This window comes from Haliotis cracherodii, unplaced genomic scaffold (assembly GCF_022045235.1).
Source record: "Haliotis cracherodii isolate W230 unplaced genomic scaffold, xgHalCrac1.p SCAF_13, whole genome shotgun sequence".
Taxonomy (NCBI): Eukaryota; Metazoa; Mollusca; class Gastropoda; order Lepetellida; family Haliotidae; genus Haliotis; species Haliotis cracherodii.
The window spans coordinates 12,242,562-12,250,000 of record NW_027266268.1 but is presented as its reverse complement, the minus strand read 5'-3'; the positions used below and the strand labels follow the sequence as shown (position 1 = coordinate 12,250,000).

Sequence of the window (7,439 nt, the reverse complement as noted above, 5' to 3'; positions counted from 1 at the left end):
GCTTTTAGCGGTGTTCTCTATTGAATGGGTTATGACTTGTGCGGTTATCAATGAACATCTCCAATCTATTATGATCAATATATTGAATCCATTCGCTATATTTAGCAGAGTGTCTTTTGAATATGGCTCAAAGGGTGAGGTGAGTCGAGTCGAGGGGAGGGGAGGAGAGGGGCGGGGCGGGGAGGGGAGGGGAGGGGAGGGGAGGCAGTGAAATTGGGTATAACGTCGTGTTCAAAAGTTTTGCATTTAGACAGCGGCGTGCATGAATATGTGTGTGTGTGGTGTGTGCGGTGTGTGTGTGTCTGCTTCCTTGTACCAGCCCAGACTATTGCCGTTTTTATAGTGCAAGGTCACTAAGATGCCATGGCGCAATTTAACATGGATACTCCACTCATACACAATATACTGACTCCGAGCCTATGATTCTTTTAAAATTGATTTGATTATTACAAAATCACAAATGAATTGTATTTCTGCATTCAACATCAATTCACAAAGCTTAAATTTACAAAAAAAAACCAAAAAAACCAACCCCCAAAACACCCATGGCTTGTTTAGAAGAGGCGACTACATTAGGAACCCTTGAGGATTCGGGGTTAGAAAAGATCCACGCCAACCTTTGCTGGCTGTTAGAGGCGACTTAATGGAACTGGTGGCAAGGCTATGTGTTGATTGCGTGTCAACGTATCCTGGCGGCGTAGATCGTTGTTCATGACGTCAATCACTGGGATGTATGGTCCAAAATGCACATTTGCAGACTGCCGTCATACAGAATATTATTGAGAGCGGCGTTGAACAAACAACAGCCAAATAACAAACATAGCTAGTGTTAAAAGTCTATGACAAGCTTTCTTCCAAATCCACGTCGTGAAATAACTGTAAAACTGTTCAAAGCGGAGGTAACCCATACTCATCCACCCACTCACTCATCGTTCCATATAATAATGTGACTCGACACTCCGTTGGTAGCTCTCATACACACGTGTACAAACACCGGTCCCTTGTAATGTCGGGGAAGAGCCTCGATGTGTCGCTGAACATTGAACGAGGACATACAACAAGGACTGGTTGACTCGGACTCAGTATGCGGGATCTAAGTGGGGCAAACATGTTAAACTGGGGCATGGTATCTCAATGGAATGGTACTTTAAAACAAGTACAGGTACGGGCATAAACCCTTTTTCACTTCACCTCTTACTGCTTTAAAAGTGTTTTTATAGTATCGTTGTCCTGCAGCAATATCACGGCGCCGACATATAGCATTCATATGTGCACGTGCACATAGGAACATGAAGAGCGGCCGACACCTTATTTGACGAGATCTCGAGATCTAGAGAACCTTTTTACTTTTTTGTTACACTACAAAAATATATTAATCAATTAATGATATATGTAAACAAAAGTGACAAACTTTCTGTGAATTGTGTACAAAATTATGATTACTCCTTGAGGCAGCTATTTAGTGGCACATTTGCTTGACTCAGCAATTTCTCTTTTGTATGGATTTTTATGGAGCTTCGGAATCCGGTACAAAAGAGGAGTGGTAATGTGAATAAGGTTTTAGAGGGACACGTTGATTATACCAAGTTCTTTGATCAAACAATTAATGTAGTGATTCTTACATTTAATGGTCATGTTATTTGATGCCTTGTCAGTGGGAACAACTACAAACATGTAGAACAGCCAGACTGATGACGACAGCTGGCTGGGGCAGAATGGTTTTATTCCGATTCTGTTTCCTCCTTTTCAGCATGTGCATTCTACCAAAGACAACATTACACGCTGACTTAACCTCTGAAAGATATTCAACAGGATCCTCTTCTCATTCAGGTATATTCTTGCAACAGCCGTTTTAATCGCCATGGAAACAATACAATCGCCACATGGCTCAGCTATTGACAATGGGACGTTAATGTCCAAGTTTCTCAATCAAATAACTACACGAATCATTAAAAACGCTCAGTCGAAAGTGAAATCGATCACTACGTACATGTACGATGTTAAGGGTTCAATTCTTGGCAAAGTTGCGTCCCTTAGGAATGTGACGTGAAATGGGGTTTAACATCGCGTCCAAGATTATTGCACTTATATATTGCACGTGTGTGTGTGTGGCTGCATGTACTAGTCCGGACTGAAGCCGATTTATAGCGCTAGCACACTGAGATACCATGCCGCAGTTTAACATGAATACCCCACTCAGACACAGTATACTGACTCCGAGCCTTCCAGCCCTTGTTTTAGCTCCTTAATGCCGTGCGGCAGACAGGGTAACAACAAGTACCATCTTTGTAACCACGAAGGCGGCGCGTCCATTAGGGAAGGCAGGATAAATTGTTGGTGGATTCCAAGAATCCAATAACAAACTTCTCCCCCATCACCCCCCACCCCACCCCATCCCCCCCCACACACACACTCCTGAATAACAAATGGGTCCGCAAGAAGCACACTTGTGCGAACACCAAACCATAGGTCAATCTCTCAATTGTGAATTGAATAATACTGGTGGAACGAGTATCTTGCTCGCACGCTTGGCAGACTACCATCTCTTAAACAAAAAAAGACACACATACGGGTATTCCATGTTTATCTGCTTCGTGACTGCATTACATTGTACATAAAGGACATGTCAGGTTGGCAACTTTCACTTTGCCACACAGGGCTTCAGCTCATCCTCAGCATCCACCATTCTAGGATCACATCCATCGTTGACAACCTCACAGCCTTCAGGTGCATCAAATGCCCCCGCCGCATAACCAAATCTTGAAGAAAAAAGTGAGACAACAGGTTACATGTACATTGCATTGTCTTCAGACTGATAATCACAAGACATTGTTCATCTCACAGTTAACTGCTGCTATAATATTTATCATTATATCGATACTCAGAATCATCTTAATAATTCTACTCAAATCAATATCTGTCATCAAACTATATGAGGTCAAAGACAATCAGGTACCTGAATAACACGCTGGATATCATTTGATTATTTGAAAATTTGATATCGTAGGATTGATTAAACATTATATGTAACCAGATTCTTCCATTACTTTGAAACACATTCCATTTTGGTTGGATATGTTCGACAACATCACTTGAAATATTGAATGTAATTATTGTAGCAAAGTACCAATTGTCACCTACGTGTAGGGTGATTATTTGTGTTCATTGCTTAATGACACTCTCAGCAATGCTCAAACTAAAGAATGGCGGAGTATGAAGAAGACAATACAATGAAGGATATCATGGGGAACAATCCACGCCACTGGGTACGATAACATCAACAAATTTACTTAGTCGCATTAAGTCGCCACTTCCTTGTAATGGTCACCTTTTCTAATCCATTTGATTACGTTCTGATTGCCGACTCAAGTAAGAGAATGTAAGGAGTGGTGCAGGCCGATCAATGCAGACAAAATGTCTTATTTCACTCGAATGAAATATCAATTCTATAATTTCAGAAACATAACAAAACATTTCATAATAGTTAAAATGTGGAATATATCAATTGTAGCAAAGGGTGAGTATTGTGTTCGTTGCTTAATGACAGTCTCAGCAATATTCAAACTATATGATGGAGTATGAAGACAATACAATGAAGGATATTTTAGGCAACAATCCACGCCTCCGGATGCGATAACATCGACAAATGTATTGATTGACTCTGAATAAGTCCCCTCTTGCTTATGACAGTCTCCTATTCTAATCCAGAATCTCCACGTGGTAATCTACATGTACCTACCCCTCACAGAACAATCCGTCGTCAAAACACGAACACTGTTCGCATTCCGTTGTTTTCCACATCGATCCTGGCAGGAACTTAATACCATGGTAAGTACAATAGAAAATATCTGTCCCCCATTCTGAAATGAGAACCACATACATTTCAAAAGTATTTTTATTTGTAAGTTGTTATCGTCCATGAATCATTCTGAGGTAACTCTTACTAATATGATATATTGGTCATTATTTCAGTGAATTTATCAAATGCCCATGAATGTGCATGCTTTGAGAGACTTGAAGGGATGTCCATGGAAAAGATGGTTATGTGTGTGGTTATGTGTGTGAGAAGGGGGTTGGGTGGCTGGTTACTAGTAATTAAAGTGACCCATGAATATCAAGATGATAAACTTTGGACGTGACAAAGAAGTCTTAGACATCCATGTATGTCCAAGCACCGGGAACCAGATGGACGAACTGAGACAACTGCAAGGAAGACCTGATACTACACCTAACAATGACTTCTTTGGTAGAACTGACTGACGAACAAACTGGGCACGACCAGAAAAACAAACGGCTGACCATAATTGTGTAAAAGTGTAGGTGTTAGATTCGGGCTTAATCATCTGAGGGACTTTCTCAATCTGCGTCGTTCCGGCCTCGTGTTCGTCATAGGCCACCGACAGTACAATAACAGCGATACATCCCATTACATAACCATATGAAATCCATTCTACGATTCCGACTATATCACGAGGGTATGTATATGAATCACTATGAAATAGTGATGATAATAGCTGTTCGCACAAGGATGAGCGTATCTTGCCCCACAGGTGGGACCCGTCACAAAAATACACACAAAGGCAAGTCAGTTGTTAAACAGGGGAACATACATTGTCCCTCCACATGTCTGTCATATATCTTTTTGAAAGTTTTACTGAGGTTCTGATGTGTTTGTATCAAACAATATTAGTTTTCTTTTCGGAAGATGTGAAACATACAAGGTTTTTTAAAATGAAAGATACCCTAGTACTTAATTAGTTAAGTCCTTAATCAACACGTTGAGCACAGGGTCAGCTGAAGCAGTAAGTGTACAGTATCTACCATAATACTTTTTGAAAGCTTTAATGAGGCCTTGAATGTTGTAACGTCACAACTTTTGAGCAAGAATCATTTGACTAACTTTGAACCATTTATTATTCGTTCATCCTTGTGAGTTGGTGTATCAAATCTGTTTCAGTTGTAACCGAAAACTTACTGTTTGTTTCCGTTTCAATCTGACTACCGTCCGAAAACCCTTGGGTCAAGGTGACCAGGAGTAGAAGAACGAATACTTGCATATACATGATGTATTGAGGGGGAGTTCTCTCTGAAAGTAGAGTAACAGTTGATTTAAAACCATGGTATAAATAAAATACTTGGTTATTTTCCGACAGGTCGGCAGAGCAAAACTTAACATCAACTAACTTAACAGCGATGCTTGCTACTTGACAAATACAGTATTATTAAACTTTCATTTAGGTCATAAGCCATGCCCTTATTTGGTAAAGCACTGTGTGAAATTGTTATTATTCCCTGAATTAGAACGTGAGTCAATGTAGAACTATTTTGTAAAACCATTGGGATTCCGGTTAAGAATATTCACAGAAGCCTATGCTGGTCGTAAACGGCAACTAAATGGATCGGATGGTCAGGTTCGGGGACGTGACAGCATGTCATCGTATCCTAATTGCTTGGATCCTTGTTCACAATACCGATCAGCTTCTGACTCAAGCCGCCGTCATACAGCTGCCATATTGCCGAGTGCGGCGTATAACGGGCATGATGGATCCATTAAGACATTACATACTAACAGATACTACAAATAATTCTACACAGTATCCATCGCGCTGTGACATTGTTAAAGCATCTCGATTATTTACCTACTGCCGCCATATTTATAAATGAGGAAACAACAAACAAATATTGTACAATGGTTCCTGTAAGTATTCACATTTATCAGATATCTAATTTGTAGTGTAGCTTACCTGTTTACAGGAGATGATCCTTTCAAAAGCGTGTGATCACAGTGCGCAGTTGACGGTACATTCGTCCTACTTATATGAGTATATTAATCGATTGAGATTGTATAGACGTGAACGGTCAATGCTTCTTGATCTATCGACTGGTGACAGATGACACTGCACAATCATGCAGAATGGCGTCAACTTTAGAAGATGATTTCCTTTCACCATTGCTGTTGGGCAGCGGAGTTCAAGATATGAAAGGAGTGACTCGAAGATGATCCAAGATCCGAAAGACCTTCAGCTGCCACCACTATGGAAAATGCTGATAAATGCATGATATGATTATGGATGATCGACGACCAATCCCTCATCACATGGCCAATACGAGGTATCTGTCATGAAAGATGTAAAATCATTCTGAGGCGTGAACTAGGCATGACAAAGGCCTCAGTACTCTGGGTTCCAAGATTTCTTACTCCTGACCAGAAACACGCCAGGTTAATCATCATTCGTGATTCTTCACGTCGTTTTGAATCAGATCCAGTTTTTGTTGAGTGATATGTAGCCATGGATCTGTTTTGGTTCACCAATGCCGGCTAGAGACTCGTATGTTGCTGGATATCAATTCTTACCCGGGGTGGAGATATATACGTTCTGGTTGTATTGACACGTACGTCACTTCAATGTTCTGGTAATATGGATACGTTCCCCACTCATTAGACATTAGTATGTCTTCCACTGTACCACGTCTATGAGGACAGCGTTCAGTTATTGATTTCCCCTTCAATGCGACCTTTCGGCACTCCTTTGGTGTGACAGACATAGACTCCAGTCTTCATCCCTATCATCCCATCTGTCTCCCTTGTTTGTGCTTTTGTTTGTTTTGTTAATCCCCGTATACATAAGTGTATAACCACGTCCTACCCAGTTGTTGATCACATGCCTTATAAAGGAACTTGAAAAGGTACTGTACTCAACATCTGTATGGCAACGTCGCATTGAAAAAACAGAGAAGTTGAATTTAAAAGTCACGTCCGTCCTCAATGATACAATAGCTTCTAAAATGGCACTTACAGGTACAAAATACCTCACAACCTCAAATGCATTTCAGCGATAATTCTATTCCAAAATCGATCTTCCATCGAAAGTGTTTTCTGAACTGATAATAAACTGGCTAACTGATGAATGAACGAAAGAAACGTGTCTATACTTATACTTCACTTTTTCAAAACATTAATCTTTTTTTTTATCATACATGTAGGGCTTTCGATATGCTATGAACGTTCAGGTTTCTTTTCAGATAAAACGTTGTAATATCAAATCCACATTTAACATAGTTGTAATCGAATAACCACATACATTGCACGCAAAAAAACTCGTTATATCAAGTGTAATATTTTATTAATTCAGGCAAATTCACATATCGACATGACAATCTACTACCATCTAAATAGCTATAAACTTTAATTTAAAAAATATAAGTTCCTGAAAAAATACGGGAAAAAACATTTGGTTCTCAAGTTTTTCTAAAAGAAATAAATCGTTCATTGGATGTTGGATGTTCTGATCATACTTTATGTGTTGAGGACCCCAAAATATTGTTTCTTTTGTCAGAGAAACTCTTAGATAAAAATTGAAGAGCTGACTGAAAAATGGAACAGACTCTCTCATACCAAAACCAAAAATATCGGTCTTTAACGTCACAGGCATACATGT

The 7,439-nt window shown here is 39.9% G+C and overlaps 1 pseudogene; it reads right to left on the bottom strand.

Moving 5' to 3' along the window:
• Positions 1-2,641: 2,641 nt before the first annotated feature.
• Positions 2,642-5,899, bottom strand: LOC139458921 (uncharacterized; annotated as a pseudogene).
• Between the last annotated feature and the right edge of the window lie 1,540 nt (positions 5,900-7,439).